Source organism: Rhinoraja longicauda, chromosome 33 (assembly GCF_053455715.1).
Source record: "Rhinoraja longicauda isolate Sanriku21f chromosome 33, sRhiLon1.1, whole genome shotgun sequence".
NCBI lineage: Eukaryota > Metazoa > Chordata > Chondrichthyes > Rajiformes > Arhynchobatidae > Rhinoraja > Rhinoraja longicauda.
In genome coordinates, this window is record NC_135985.1 from 3,842,953 (window position 1) to 3,859,873 (window position 16,921).

At 43.8% G+C, this 16,921-nt stretch overlaps 1 long non-coding RNA gene across 1 annotated transcript in view; it reads right to left on the bottom strand.

Moving 5' to 3' along the window:
* The window catches only part of LOC144608917 (uncharacterized), a 34,691-nt gene that overhangs the window by 3,203 nt on the left and 14,567 nt on the right, over window positions 1-16,921 (bottom strand). Inside the window, exon 2 of the long non-coding RNA XR_013549255.1 lies at window positions 893-1,042. This is a non-coding gene — a long non-coding RNA (uncharacterized LOC144608917). The remainder of the gene's footprint in view (window positions 1-892; window positions 1,043-16,921) is intronic.

Here is a 16,921-nt window from a genome sequence, read left to right on the forward strand (position 1 = left end):
TAATGAAGAATGTATGCCGACATTCTTCACGACATCCTTAGGACTCCCTATTCCTTCCTGCCCCGTTCAATAAACACCCCCCCCCCCCCTCCCCCCTCCGCCTCCCTGGCCCTTCATTAGATACTTTCCTCTTGGAGCGAAGGTCAGGGAGGATAAATATAAATTGCATTTTGCATTACTTCTCGATGAGTGAAGCTGTCAAAGTAATAATACTAGCTTTCAGTCCCACTTTCTGCCACTTCTATCCCATGTTTCGGCCAACGGGTCATGCGCAAATTAAAAGTGACAGCCTAGCCAGTATGTCCAACAGACTTATATTGTTGCGGGTTTCTGCCGTGGCCGAGATCTTAGATCACAGCCTCAGACTGTCTCCGTGTTCCCGGTGCCTGCTGGAGATACTGCCAGCCTTAGAAAAGCAAATAAAACCCGCGCACACAAAACACAACGTGCGTCGGCATGTGGGCCATTATTTGTGGCGAGGAGGGGGGGGGGGGGGGCGGGACCTTTTATTGACAAGATGAAGAGGTGGACTGCATTTGTGGCCCTGTCTCTTCCCTCTGCGCCACAGACAGATGCCAAACATCTGTAACAACTGGCAACTGGAAATATCAACATGTTAACGATTGCATGAAAAGAGGATGGCAAATGTATTCATTTGTAGTGATCAATTGTGTGGGTTTTTCTCTCTCTCTTGTCTGATATTAGAAGCCACCACTGTAGCCTAAAGGCTTGGTTTTGTCTGCAAATCATTTGTTTGCCATGTTTTGGTTGCAATTTTCAGTTTGATCGCTGATTGATGAATGGTTCCTTATTAAAGCCGGACAAATGTACTCTGTCATTGCCTGGAGTTATTTATTTACAGGTTCTTTAGTGGTAATCTCCTTTAACTTACAGGTTTCTTTCCTGGCGTCGACTGTGCTTTCGTCAACTTTGAACGAGTGTTGGGACTTCCGGAGTGAAGCACAGCGATCCTTTGGTCCCAGCAGTGAATGCAAACCGAGTTAGGGTGTCGTAATTCAAGGCGTGCGTTTCAGATCGAAATCTGCTGAAACAAACAGCGAAAATTCGTGTTCGCAAGTTGATAAACCGAGCGTTTCAATGGCATTCGGTGAAAAATAATCTCAAAAGTGTAAAACTACCTTCTCGGCGCTCTAAACTATTCTACTATTTCAACATTTAAAGTTATTTTACTTTTGTTGCAGAGTAGTCAAAGCGTACGAAAAGAAAATTAATCGATTAAACGCTCTTTCAGGATAGAGTTGCACGCCGGAACAATAAGCTGTTGCATAATACTCTCACTATTTCTTTTTAATCTGACAAGTTTGTACAAGAGGCAGTTACTGAAAAATAAATCATGTGAAAATGTACATATTTTAATTGAATGAGAGGTGATTACCCCTAAGCTGTCAGTCATTTTCCTGCCAGATTTTTGCATTAATTATCTGGCAACTCCAGCTATCTATGGGGCACCACAGTGCTACCCAGACCCGAGAAATGATTCTCTACACTTTGCAGAGGCCCACGTTTAAGAGGCGCGCATACTGAAGTGCGCTGTAATGAAAACGTTAATTGTTTTGGGACACAATTCTGTTACACATTTTGTTATTTTTTCCATTCTGGTTAATTGTCTTCATTCCTCAGCCTTATTGGGATCGGCTCCCAATTCTCTCGTTACTTCATCTGAGTCGCTGCCAACGCGGGGCCAATCACACCAGATCAAGCCCTCACCAGTGGTCCAAGGACGGCCAGGACTTTGCATAAAGTTCAGCTCCGAGATCCCTGGTCAATTCTTCTCACCTCCACCATGGAACAACGTGACCAGTTCCAGTATAGTTCACGCTGTTAGACATCACAATCGGTAATACAGCACATGCTCTGAAAAAGTCAGAGTCTGAAGAATGGTCTCGACCCAAAACGTTACCCATTCCTTCTCTCCAGAGATGCTGCCTGTCCCGCTGAGTTACTCCAGCATTTTGGCCCTATCTTATGTGTAACCCAGCATCTGCAGTTACTTCCTACACATACACCCAGGCTGGCTGGTGTCAGAAATATACTGCCCCTCAACATGCCCTGGGTATCCACCGCCACTGCGATGGTTGGATCGGCCAAATGATGTTATAATCTCAGTCAATAACATAAAGTGCAAGTTAGATTCTTAAATGGGAATCTCTTTTTCCTGGACAATAAGTTGAATTCGGCCGAGAACAAATGGGGGACGGGGGACAGAGGCCGCAGATGCTGGAATCCTGAGCGAAAAAGATAAGAAAGTGCGGGAGAAACAATAGACAATAGGTGCAGGAGGAGGCCATTCGGCCCTTCGAGCCAGCACCGCCATTCAACGTGATCATGGCTGATCATTCTCAATCAGTACCCCGTTCCTGCCTTCTCCCCATACCCCCTGACTCCGCTATCCTTAAGAGCTCTATCCAGCTCTCTCTTGAATGCATTCAGAGAATTGGCCTCCACTGCCTTCTGAGGCAGAGAATTCCACAGATTCACAACTCTCTGACTGAAAAAGTTTTTCCTCATCTCAGTTCTAAATGGCCTACCCCTTATTCTTAAACTGTGGATCGGGCAGCATCTGTGGAAGGGGGGGGGGGGGTGGGGTGGGGGGGGGGGAGGACAGGTGAAGTTTTGGGTGGGGAAACATCATCAGCCAGTGGAAAGGGTCCTGATCCGAAATATCCTCTGTACATTCTCTCCAGAGATGTTGTCTGACCCGTTGAGTTCATCCCAGCACTTGTACACAGTGGATGGCCCATTTGTAATCATGCATTGTCTTTCTGCTGACTGGTTAGTACACAGCAAAAGCTGTTCATTGTACCTCGGCACACGTGATAACAAACTAAACTAAACTAAAGAACACACTTTCTATTATTTTTTTCAAGAAATTAGTTTGTTGTTTTCATTGGTCGGGCACTCGGTTTGTGTCATGGCGTTTATTCACAAAATGCTGGAGTAACTCAGCAGGTCAGGCAGCATCTCGGGAGAAGGAATGGGTGATGTTTCGGGTCGAGACCCTTCTTCAGACGTGTCGTGGCGTCATTTTCAATCTGATTGAATAATCAGATTCTAACTCTGGAATTCTCCATTTCTTACCCATTCATTCCAGAAATTAACTTTAACTCCACGAGTTCGTGAACTTTTCTGCAGGGACCACCTAACCTGCGGTGCATAGTGTTAGCATTCTCCATAATAGCGTGAGGAAATCTGCGCGTCAGGCAGCATCTGTGAAGGGAATGGACTGGCCACATTTCGAGTCAGGGCCCTTCTTCAGACTGAAGAAGAGAAACCGTCTGTCCATTCGCTCCACAGATACTCCCTGGGTCATCGTTGTCCTCCAGCACTTTGCTTCTTTCTTTTTTTGCTTATGCTTTCCAGCATCTGTAGTTTCTTGAGTATCTATAACAGTAGAAGTCTTTGATCAGAGCAATGGGGGGTTGCGTTTTCCCATGGTTATCTTTGATCGATATTGATCTCTGTAATTATTAACATTAATTTTAACAAGCTTTTCGATTTTTTTTTTCCATTGTTTAATTGACATGTTATTGTTGACTGATCTGGATCAGAAAGGTTAGAGATGCCGTTAAATTTCCAGTGTTAAGTCAACAAGGAGTGAAAGTCGAAGCGGGCAATGCTGACATTAGTATTAGAAAATAAACGCCGAAAGTCTCTACTTTCCGGAATGAAGCGTGGTTTGTGAATATTGTGGCATATTCTCGTCCCATTTCACGAATCCGAAACAAATTTCTGCCGGTCAGACTGCCGGTTCCGCCACTTCCAGAATCCACGTTCATCCACAATCCCGATCGTTGCACTATCATGGGGAACCTGTTATCACGCCCAGAAGGGTCAGAGCAAGCGTACTAAACTGTGGTTAACATTCTTACTATTCCCTCAAAGGTGCCCGACTACGCGTAGAAACAACGAACTGCAGACGCTGGCTTGCACAAAAGGACACAAAGTGCTGGAGTAACTCAGCGGGTCAGGCAGCATCTCTGGAGACCACGGAGAGGTGATGTTTCAGCTCGGATTCCTTCGTCAGAATGCTATAACTGTTATGTAGGGTGGGGGTGGACGGGGGACGATGGGGGGGGGGGGGAGGGAGGCCAAAGCGTGGCGTGTAAGAGGTGGACACAGGCGGAGGGGTGAAGGGGTGGATAGGCAGATGGTTGAAACAAAGGCTGGCGATTAAAGCAGGTGTGAGACGCATTGATTGATGAGTTGCGTATTGTGAAGCCAGAGGAATGAATGCAGGAGGAGGGGGAGGGGAAACATAGGTGTGAGTACAGGTGGGGCACGAGGGAGGAGAGGGGGGGGGAGGGGAGACGGATTTCTTACAGATGACCTAAAATTGCAGCCCAGTGGTATGAATATTGATGTCTCTAACTTAAAGTAACCCCAGCATTCCCTCTCTCTCCATCCCTCCCCCCACCCAAGTCGCACCAGCTTCTCGTTTTCACCCAACAAACAAGTAACATTGGCCTGCTTCTTTTACCATCGTTACTTTTTTTCCACGTCTTTCATTTATTGTTCTATATCTCTCTATGCATCATCGCCTATAAGCTCTGGTTTCCCTTTCCCTTGACTTTCAGTCTGAAGAAGGGTCTCGACCTGAAACGTCACCTGTTCCTTCTGCCCAGAGATGCTGCCTGTCCCGCTGAGTTACTCCAGCATTTTGTGTCTATATTCGGCAATTCAATGTTCAGGCCGTTAGGTTGTTAGATACCCGAACACAGATGATGATTCCACCAACAAAACATTATCATTTAACCTGGGCCCTCCAGTTTAGGTCTGAGGTTTTAAGATTCTGTGTAGCTGAATATAAGATGGATTCAGTATAACAAAATAACTGCAGATGCTGGTACAAATCGATTTATTCACAAAATGCTGGAGTAACTCAGCAGGTCAGGCAGCATCTCGGGAGAGAAGGAATGGGTGACGAGACCCGAAACGTCACCCATTCCTTCTCTCCCGAGATGCTGCCTGACCTGCTGAGTTACTCCAGCATTTTGTGAATAAAAAAATAAGATGGATTCATCCGGTTACTTCCCCGTGGATTCCGCACAGACTTTGCAATGGAAGGGGGGCGGGGGAGCTGAAGTAGGAATTGTTTAACCAGAAACAGTGCAGATGATTTGCGAACGTATTCTTCCACATTAGCTGATGGAAGGGGGGCGGGGGAGCTGAAGTAGGAATTGTTTAACCAGAAACAGTGCAGATGATTTGCGAACGTATTCTTCCACATTAGCTGGGCTGTGCTACCCCGGGTTACAATAATCCACCCCCCAAATATCACATGTAACTCGCTTTTAATAGAAATTGATATCAAGAAAGAAGCTATGTTTACAAAATTGAATATCAGCATGATACAGTTGCACATGCACGCAGTTCCACGTGAAGGTACTTTACCGTGTTGGTCCACATCAAACCAAGTATGCAGCTTGCTGTGAAGCATTAATACAACAGTGAAGCGGGGCATCCAGAACTGTGTGTAGTATTTATATTCAGGATACTAATTCAATACTGAATACGATCATTCCCAAATCTCTGGTCAGTGACCTTGGGACTCCATCAGAAAGTGGCTTTTGGACTGACTAACCAGCGGACCGTTTGAATTGGTCGTGACAATTCCCCCACCCTGTTCAAAAGTCCAACACTGGTAGCCCGTCAGGGTTGTGTTCTCAATCCCTTGCTCTCCCCCCTTGGCACACATGACTGTGCGGACAGGTACAATGCCTACTCAATTTATTCACAAAATGCTGGAGTAACTCAGCAGGTCAGGCAGCATCTCGGGAGAGAAGGAATGGGTGACGTTTCGGGTCGAGACCCTTCTTCAGTCTGAAGAAGGGTCTCGACCCGAAACGTCACCCATTCCTTCTCTCCCGAGATGCTGCCTGACCTGCTGAGTTACTCCAGCATTTTGTGAATAAATCGATTTGTACCAGCATCTGCAGTTATTTTCTTATACCAATGCCTACTCAATGTCCGAAGAAGGATTCCGACCCTCTCTACAAAGATGCTGCCTGACCCGCTGAGTTACTCCAGCGTTTTGTGTCTAAACTCAATGTACAGGTTCACCAGTGGTCCCACCGTTGTAGGCCAATGGGCCACAGTTTAAGAATAAGGGGTAGGTCATTTAGAACCGAGATGAGGAAAAACTATTTCAGTCAGAGAGTTGTGAATCTGTGGAATTCTCTGCCTCAGAAGGCAGTGGAGGCCAATTCTCTGAATGCATTCAAGAGAGAGCTAGATAGAGCTCTTAAGGATAGCGGAGTCAGGGGGTATGGTGAGAAGGCAGGAATGGGGTACTGATTGAGAACGATCAGCCATGATCACATTGAATGGCGGTGCTGGCTCGAAGGGCCGAATGGCCTCCTCCTGCACCTATTGCCTATTGTCTATTGTCTATTGAAACAACGCACAGGGAAGGTGATCTAGAACTTTGTGTTATCGTGGCAGGCCAACAACCCACCCTTTAAAGTCAGCAAGGTGACTATTGACTTACGGAGGTGAGGAGCTTGACACAATCCTGTGCTCATCAATGGAGCTGCCACAGAGATGTACGGCGGCTACAAGTTCCTGTGTCTCCATATCAGGATCCTAACATGATGCCATTGACGAAGGGTCTCGACCCGAAACGTCACCTATTCCTTTTCTCGTGAGATGCTGCCTGACCCGCTGAGTTACTCCGGCTTTTCTGTGCCTACTTTCGGATTAAACCAGCGTCTGCAGTTCCTTCCTACACATTCATGTTGTATTCTAGGAAGCACCTCAGTATATTTACCTTTGCTAGACATCTTTCTCAGGAAAGATTCTGGGTGCGCTCAGGATTCGCTCAAGCCTCTACAGATGAGATAGTAGATATTGTGACAGGGTGCTCCTCTGCCTGACATGGCAACTATCCTGCTCATTCCCACCTGGACCCACCCATCCCTGGAACACCACCCATCCCTTCACCCATCCCTTCAACAGCTCATCACCTCCTTTCGTCCAGTTGTTCCTCGCTGTGGGTTATATCAAGAAGGCAGCAGATATTGCCAAGGACATCCCCCTTTCCCACCTCTGGGAGAAGATAGAACAGTTTGAACCCCTGGGACCTCCAGACATGCGAACAGCTTGCTCACTGTGCTATCATACTTCTGAACCAGTCACGACTTTCACACCCAATTCCCAGAGGCGTGGCCACACACTTTTCTTTCCCTGATCATCGTTGCTTTTTGCACATCTTCTATCCCTTTGTCCTAAGTACCGTCTGTATCTCTCATTCCCCTTTCCCTTGTCTCTCAGTCTGAAAAAAAATGGTCGCGGCCCGAAACGTCACCTATTCATTCTCTCCAGAGATGCTGCCTGTCCCGTTGAGTTTCTCCAGCTATTTGTGTCTGTTTTCGGTTTAACTAGCATCTACAGTTCCTCCTTACACGCTCTTACTCTTAACCCCACCAAATTTGGATATCCTCTTTTGCGCTTTAATATTTTCACAACACATCGGGTTGCACTACAGACTTGCACTATTCTGCCACTTTTGTCAGCTGTCTGTTATTTTTATTGTTGTGTTGATCATTACCGTGAACCTCACGCGATCATGGAATTCCGTTGCAAATTGGTGTTCATGACAATAAACTAATTTGTACCTGAAGTTAAGTACTGAGTATTCTCCTACCCCCCCCCCCCCCCCGAACTACGCGCAAGGTACGTTGCAGTTGTGCATTTTAGGCATAACCTGTTGTAAAGATCAGCCGAAGAGAGACTCAAAAAGCTGGAGTAACAGCGGGTCAGGCAGCATCTCTGGAGAAAAGGAGTAGGTGACGTTTCGGGTCGAGACCCTTCTTCAGACTCAAGGTGAGCGCATGCAAATGCTTCACCTAAAAATAGAATATTTTATCTTTAATCTCAACTGTTTTCGTTTGAGTGGAAAATAAAGAAAAGTGGAAGCAAGAAGAAAAGACGAGACAGAAGGAGAAATAGTATCAGTTAATAGCAAAGTATGGGAAGACAATGTTTCTGCCAAACCGGAGCCTACTGTTATAGAAAGTAGCTCTGGGATTTGAAAGGTTAAGAGCTGGAAATGCAGTAAATACACCTTAGGTCGGGGCAGGATCTGAGGAGAGACACGCAGGCTGAATAGGGCACATTTCGGAAGATTAACGAATGGAAGCGTTGGCACGTTTCCCATCTCCACTAATGCTACCCAGGGTAACTTCTTCAGTCTGAAGAAGGGTCTCGACCCGAAACGTCGCCCATTCCTTCTATCCCGAGATGCTGCCTGACCTGCTGAGTTACTCCAGCATTTTGTGAATAAATACCTTCGATTTGTACCAGCATCTGCAGTTATTTTCTTATATAACTTTTCTTACCTACCGTTTTCACTATAATATAATTCTGATGCGCAGTTTTAATAGCGGTTTATGGTTATTTCTCATTTCTCTGTTTCTCAAACAGTCTCAAGGTATGAGCGAGAACACGGGGTAGCAGTCAGATGGCCACGCAGATCTACAGTATATTTGAGGCAATCGCGTGAGTGTCAAACGGTGAATTTCCAACCCATGCCTAAATAAATCGAGAACATCGCAGCCACGGTAGCTGATTAAAATCAGCACATTTCAGCCCCACTCCTGTTTGGAGCGATGACGTTAAGGCATCGCCGACAAAATGTGCAGGAAAGAACTGCAGATGCTGCTTTACACAATAGATGGGCACAGAAAGCTGGAATTCCTCGGCGGGTCAGGCAGCGTCTCTGGAGAAAAGGAATAGGTGACGTTTCGTTTCGAGACCCTTCTTCTTATCGCATAACATCAAGAATCAGACGTGACCCAAAATGTACTAATACTCTAAACAATCCGAACAGTTATTTTCTTGACATTCACATTAGTAAATGGAATTAGGCAATTGTGTACATTGCTCATACATCTCTTCTTTCCCTCTCCCCTGAATCTCAGTCTGAAGAAGGGGAGAGGGAAACGAGGTACATGAAAAGGTACATAGAGCAAATGAATGCAAGATATGCAAAAGGACAAATCAAGGGAAGGTGGAGCCCACAATGGTCCATTGTTGGCTGTGGAGAAGTTGGATGAGTTACTCCAGCATTATGTGTCTATATTCTGCAACGCACTGCTTGTATCCATCCTTTATCACCTTCTCCACAGCTAACAATGGACCATTGAACCAGCATCTGCAGTTCCTTCATACACAGTGTATTGCAGACCCAGACTGAGATTCAAATCTGCCGTTGACCATGGCATTAACCTCGTATAGGAAAATAACTGCAGATGCTGGTACAAATCGAAGGTATCACAAAATGCTGGAGTAACTCAGCAGGTCAGGCAGCATCTCAGGAGAGAAGGAATGGGTGACGTTTCGGGTCGAGACCCTTCTTCTGACTGGATTTAACCTCTAACGCTATTATCATTTACCTCTAACGCTAAAGTCGGTGTGTGTTGATACTTTGAGCGTGGAACAAATTGTGATAGTGAGATTAGTATTTTCTTTCAATCTATGTCCCCCACTCCTCCATAAAGTTTTAACGCAAGAGAAAGTACTTGCGTCCCCGTTCTTGGCATGGTCCGAGGTAGTTCGTGGTCAATTTATTAAACGTTGGAGAGTAATCATCGTTGTTAAGGAGACAACTGCCCGCCTAATTTGTGCAGCAAGTTCAACAAATTGCCATTTAATTCGTTTTTGGTCGAGGCCTCTACGTTGAGAGGTCGGCAGGAAAGTCGCTTCTGTTCTTCATTTACTGAAAACGATATTTTACATCTATCCGAACAGACAGACAGTTTAAGGTCCAATTTGACAACTGTCCTTCCAAAAGGAAAACGCCATTCCTTTGAGCATAAGTTTAAATTATGCGCTGAAATCTGGGCGAAGAAGGGTCTCGACACGAAACGTCACCTATTTCTTCTCTCCAGAGATGCTGCCTGTCCCGCTGAGTTACTCTGGCATTTTGTGTCTGTCTTCGGTTAAACCGGCATCTGCAGTTCTTCCTAAACCACAGGAAACAAATGCAGATGTTGGTTTACACCGAATATAGACACAAAATAACTCGGCATTTTGTGTCTATCTTGAAGAAAGGGGAATCTAACTCGGAGTTAAGAACTGTACGACTGAGCCGAGATTAACTGCGAAATGTCAACAAGACTGTTGTCTGAAAAATCCGTGAGACAGTTTTCTGATAAAAACCTGGCTTGCTATTTCTTCTGGTCCATGAAACGAAACATTCTCTTGTGTGTAGAAGATATTAGTTGGGCGCCACGCGTTTAAGTTAACACGTCTCCCCCACGTTTAATTTTGTCTAAAATTGGTAAAATACAAAATACCGGGCATGGTCAGCGGTGGCTTCAACAACTGAACTAGAGGTAGTGTGGGAAAGAACTGCAGATGCTGGTTTATGCCGAAGGTAGGCACAAAAAGCTGGAGTAACTCAGCGGGACAGGCAGCATCTCTGGAGAGAAGGAATGGGTGACGTTTCGGGTCGAGACCCTTGTTCACACTGAAAGTATTCTTTCGCCTTAACATTCAGTCTGCAGAAGGGTCTCGATCCGAAACGTCACCTACTCATTTTCTCGGGAGATGTTGCCTGTCCCGCTGAGTTACTCCACATTTTTGTGTGTATCTTAGCTAGAATTAGTCGCAGTTTCACCGTGAGTAAATAAGAAATGCCCCCATTACATCGGATAGAACATATTTGCCATCTCAATAACATCGGGTGCAGTATTTTAGCATCACGCCCCAAAAGCCATTGAGTGCAAATGTTCGGTCGCTTATTTCATTTGAGGGACAACTCAAATACGAGGATTTTGCATCTGATGGACCTCTTCTCGATCACCGCGCGAAGTCCCATTTTTGCAGGACCTCTTGCTTGTAATTAGCCTGTTGCGATCATTTATCTGACGCCTTCATCAGAAATGAAACGCACCCCCTTCACAGCACAAAATGGGACAGTCATGGAGAAATGTCTCCACATATCTATCTTGCGTTGGGTCCAAGTCCCATTTTGCATTGGTCTGCACGACAGATAATCTAGCGTGTAGCTGTTAATGGGCTCCAATGGACCCGAATCTTGGACATAGCTGCAGTCGCAGAAAGTTATAAGAAGGATCTTGAACCGAAGAGGCATCTATTCCTTGTCTCCAGAGATGGCGCCTGCTCCGCTGAGTTACTACAGCTTTTTGTGTCTATCTTAAGTTATATAACAATTTGCATTGAGATCAATCTGCTTTGGATGTGCAATATCATTCTGTCTATCTGTCTGGTTAATTGAAGCGTACGCACCTGCATACATAACAACAGTCCGTACACTCCAGAAGTAATTCATCGCGTGGAGTGCTTCGGGATGCCGCCGAGCAAAAATTATGTATGGAAATGTCAGTGCTCTTATTGCATGGAGTCAGAATATGAGCGAACCCTCTCCAGCGACCTGCCGCAGTTCGGCTGGGTCGCAGTATCACCTCCGCCAAGAGAGATCTTGCATTTTAAAACTGTCCCACCAGACATTTCAGCAAAGTTCGGGTCCTTCAAAGTTTTGGAGATAAACGAACAACTTCTCTCTGGAGCTTTGGAGAGAAGGAATGGGTGACGTTTCGGGTCGACACCTTTCTTCAGACAAGAAGATGTCTCGACCCAAAACGTCACAAATTCCTTCTATCCAGGGATGCTGCCTGTCCGGTTGAGTTACTCCAACATCCTGTGTCTATCTTCGGTGTAAACCAGCATCTGCAGTTCCTCCCTACATACAACGTATCTCAGTTACATGTTAAAAACACAAAGTGCTGGAGTAACTCCACAGGTCAGAGACCCGCTGAGTTCCTCCAGCACTTTATGTTTTTTTTCTCTAGATTCCAGCATCTGCAGATCCTTGTCCTCTCGGTTATGTTTTCCAAAAAATGCAAGGTTATACACAACTACACAGATCACTGGCCATTTGTTATAGGTGTAGGTATATACTTGGTGTAGGTATAACTCTAATAGGTGGAAGAAATGGACAGCCGACATCTTGAGTCAAGTTCCTTCTATCTGGGCTGGTGAATGCAGGGAATTGTGAAGTCCAACATTTTCCATGTAGAAAAGGAGCGGCAATATAAATTAAATAAACAAGTGGAGTTTTAGAATAACTCCAAGAATAGCAATTCCGTAGGTTATATACAAGTACATTCAAAGTTGAAAGCATACATTAATGCGTTTTCATAGTAAAATGTGTGGACAGTCCCAGGTTTGTTACATTTGGGAAAAAAAGTATTAAAAACACGCAAGCTCAAACGAAAGGTACAACTGCTAAAAGGCAGCTACACCTGTTTCGCCAAAAAGTGTTTGCGAAGCGCGCAAATCAGGATGGGACACATTCACGTGTCCTTTGTGCATGTTTCACGAAAGAATGTATCCACCCTTATGTATTAATTATTCGCTTGCATTAAACTAATGTCATGGATCAGAAGATACGGTGAAATTGGCACAGGAAGATCACAGGGATCAAATCGAAGTGCTCGTGGACATACGAAACTTCCTATAAAGGTTCCCATCGTTCGTTTCGTTTATTGTCACGTGTATCGAGGTACAGTGAACAGCTTTTGTTGCGTGCTGATCAGTCAGCGGAAAGACAGTACGTGATTACAATCGATCAATTTACAGTCTATAGATGTATGATAAGGGAATCATGTCCAAATACACATACATGCGATTCCTACCTGTGTAAAATGTCAGTGGCAATTTGAAAATTCCTCAAGTACACCAAATTAGCCACTTCCAACTCCCTCGCCCACTTCCTCGCCGGTTACCCGTTACCTCGTTAAAAGATAACGGAACACCAGCTAATATTTAAACGCTGGGGAAAAGATTTTTCGCCCGTTCACGGAGATATTTTAGGCAATTACTTTACAAACGCGATTAACAAAGTTGTGCTCTGTGATTCTTTGTGTCACACTTTCAAATCTTATAGTTTCCAATTCTGTCTCCGCCAAAGTAAATCTTGTTATTTGATACTGGGAGACTGCGGGCCATTCTAGCGCTTTGACTTGTCTTTGAATGGCATCAACTATTCCGGGCAATTCTGTTGCGAACTATAATTGGACGTCGTTGTCTTTAACCTTACAAACTCCTAACAATACCCAAACTGGCTCCAGCCTTGGTTGGGTGTCAGTTGACTACACTGACATTTCAATCAAAGTTCAGTAACTAGTGAATATTCATACATTTAAGGAGGATTTTTTTTTGTGCCTGTGTTGGCGCTTGTACTATTTTCATTCGCTTGGTTATGCATCGACCCAAGAGTTTTGTGCGGGAGTGATTTCACTCCGTTATAAAATATCTTACAGTTGATAGCCTCACTATAATTTAGTTAATGGAAGTGTTACAACTATTGACAGCTGAACCCCCCATGCTGAGAATGGTACATCTGGTATTGGGAAGATGGCAGTTTGCTTGGCCCTCGATGGCTTCCTATCGCATAAGTAACAACATTTTTTTATTTTAACAGGTTACGTCCAAACTGCACGGCTCTGTTATAATTTGTCAAGGTCAATCATCTAGAATAATCATTCTCCAAGCAAATCACCACGTGGTGTCTGGTCCGAGAACTTTCTCTAGATTTCGCCCTAGAACGGATTGTAAAAGACAGGCTCCTGCAGTTACATCAATCGAACTTGAAAGACTATGATTGTAAGTGATGCCACAATCTAACAGTTGATAGAAGCCAGAACGCCGTGAAGCGGCCGACGAGGATGTCTATGGGATAGTCTAGATTGTAGATTCTGCTCTATTTGGATGCACCTTGTCCAACCTTGGACGACACACGAGCAAAACGGTAATTCTAAAGAAATATAAGCCAGCCTGCTACTGCTCAGGATAATATTCTTGCTATCTGACCGATAAGGTTTAGAATTACAGAAATGCCATCGGCGAAGAGGGAGACTGCGGTTTACCAACACCAATAAACTAATACCAATACCAATGCACTTCAACCGATAGGTTTCATTTCAAAACCGAACAAAAAGAGATTCAATTTTCGGGCCATCTTGGGGGGTAGAATGTCACGTATCTCAGTTTTATGGACCGAATCTAAGGAAACTTTTTTTATTTGAAAGACACAAAGTACTGGAGTAACTCAAGCGATCGGGCAGCATCTCTAGAGAAAACGGATAGGTGACATTTCGGGTCGGGGCCCTTCTTTAGAATGATTATTACATTTTCTTTCATTTGGTTGGTTGGAGTGTAATTGTGCTAAATGGCCAAATAAACCAGTGTTTTTATGTGATGTACGAATATCCCCAATTCTTATTTTTCCCTCTTCTCCTCTCCTTTTCACCGTTGTTATTCTATAGTACATTATGAACCCAGCTTAAGTCGCCTTTTACGTATGGCTTATTAACGAAACCAATGTTATTAAGACCGAAGTATGGAGGCTATCAACGTGATCAGTGCACCATTACAGCCAGATCGAGACCCGTTGAATTGAAATCATCCTCACGACATAATGGTAGAACCAGGGGAAAATATACGATGCAACGGGGGGCCATTTAGCCCATCGTGTCTAAGCCGGTGGAAGAGAAAAGCAAGGGTCTCGACCCGAAACGTCACCTATTCCTTCTTCTCCAGAGATGCTGCCTGACCCGCTGAGTTACTCCAGCTTTTTGTGTCTATCTTCTCTCTCCAGTCTAATTCAAGTGCACGGCATTTGGACCGAAGCCCAGCAGGTCACTGCTTTTCAAATGCTCTCTCGAGTAACGATTAAGTGTGCCAGGTATCGTTCTTGGGAAGAAGGAAAAAAAATACATGCAAATAACTCTGCAAATCTAATGGACGGAATCCGTTTTCAATCGATGGAAAATTAGCGGTTAACAGGTCTAATAGGATTTCAACCTACCTGGAAAATGTAATTAAACCTAACAGTTGCGGCTTAGGTATCGTTTCATTTGGGAATGTAAAATCCGAACAAATCTGTCAATTAATTATCATGAAATTAGAAAGAAAATGTGATTGTTAAACCCGGAATCTCCTTATTTACCCCATTGGCGAACTGCCTTTGAAACAAAAAAAGTTTATACTTTTGCTTCGCTGAGAAATTACAACTAATTTCCCAAACGCACTAATAGACATCAAACAAAACCAAAAACAGACCCAAAAAATCGCTAAAAGTGTCGTTGTTGACCAGTTCTGACATGATTCTGCCATATTATGCAGAAACTTGAAACTCCCTAGAAGAGTTGTCACTTAAGAAAAAGACAGTCCATATTCGGGGCACTTAGCGACTCAATTAGCATTGTGAAAGTTACCGTCTGATTCACCTGAAGAGAGAATGTCTCTCCCCCTGGACCATTTTAGAGTAATCCAACCGCATTGATCTAAAGCGCACACGGAGGTACAAATAGAATGTGTTATTTTCTTTTATAAAGACGTCTCGGACGGATATCGTTGAAGTCAATATATTTTAGTATCCGTAAGAGAGTTCTCGCAACTAAACTGCGCCATTAAACTTTACGGCCCTTCTCTCAAACACGTCAGTGCCAAATAAACTATTGTGGTTATTTCAGTAGAAAACTAGATAGGTTAGAGTTTAGTATTAATGCCCCTGTTTGTAAACCAAAGAATGGAGAACATTTTCTATTCAAGGTGAATTTAAGTCAATAAATATCACTGGGGTCGCATTAGATACACACGGAGAAGTCTAGCTTCATTGAGATGACTGCCTATGGAAGTGAGATGGACAGAGAGAGGTGTGTTTCCTCCTTAATTGTGCTGTTTATTATCTGAAACCCAACGCAGTATTTGCAGTTTGATTGGAATATAAGCCGCACTTGATAAGAATAATGTGCTGCATAGATGGTTGAGTGCGGACTATCCTACATTGTCAAACACGTGCAATGGAACCGCGTTTCTTGCTGAGCCTGGAGCCCCTTGCTGATTAATAGAGAACCGCTAAAGGCAGTCGGGCGTGAGACTATTAGAAAAAAATTAAAACAGCTTGTGGTAGGGTTTTGCCACAGACAACACAAGTAGGATACTGGGCAATAATTTAATGGCAATGTCAGCTACAAAACCTGGTAATCAATCAGAGCAGGGCTTTATCACCACTCTTTCTATCTCTCTTTTCTCAGATTCGCACTTTCTCTCCTCAGCCAAGTGTTCCATTTCTGCTTATTGGGTCAATTCTTTGTCACGTCCCTTTCTATTCTTGTTCACTGTGTTGCACTTTCCAACACTTTTTTTTCTTCCCCTCCTCGTTCAGTTGTTTGCAAGCTCCCGCTTTCCAATAATTTCAACAATTTCTCCCTCACTTCTCAAAGTGCGTTAATTTCAGAGATGTGTTTCATATTTCTTAAACGTACATCTATCTGAAATTGCCTTACTCAATTTTACCTTTATTTTTCCATTCAAATTTCAATAGATCTCTTTGTGTTCAGTCTATCTGCCAATTTTCATTTACGCTTATTTTAACGATTTCATCTAACTTCCCATCGCTGTTTACAGTTTTGTCTACACACGAAATAGAAAACAATACAATTAATAAATCTACTGGGGAAAAAAAGATTCAGATGCAAGTCCTCGATTTGCTATCAACTCATCTATGTTAAAGTGTTACGACCCACCCGAAACATCTTTAAAAAGATACATTGGTATACAGCGTCCAGCAACCCCAATTTATTTGGGTTGAGAATTAGTAAATTGAAAATAAAATATTTTCCCCATAAACGAAAAGCTAGCTTAATTCATAAAATAACACCTCACTTATACTTCACAACATATAAGTTACCATTATCCTTATTTTAAAAGAACGATAAGCATATTTTCTTGTGAAATCTTTATAATTCTGTGGGATGGGTGGGAGATTAAATAATGGTCTCAATGCGTATTAATAAAGTTATAGATTTTATGGACAATCGATATCATGGGATACTAATAGCATTTCACGATATATAGCATGATTTTTCCT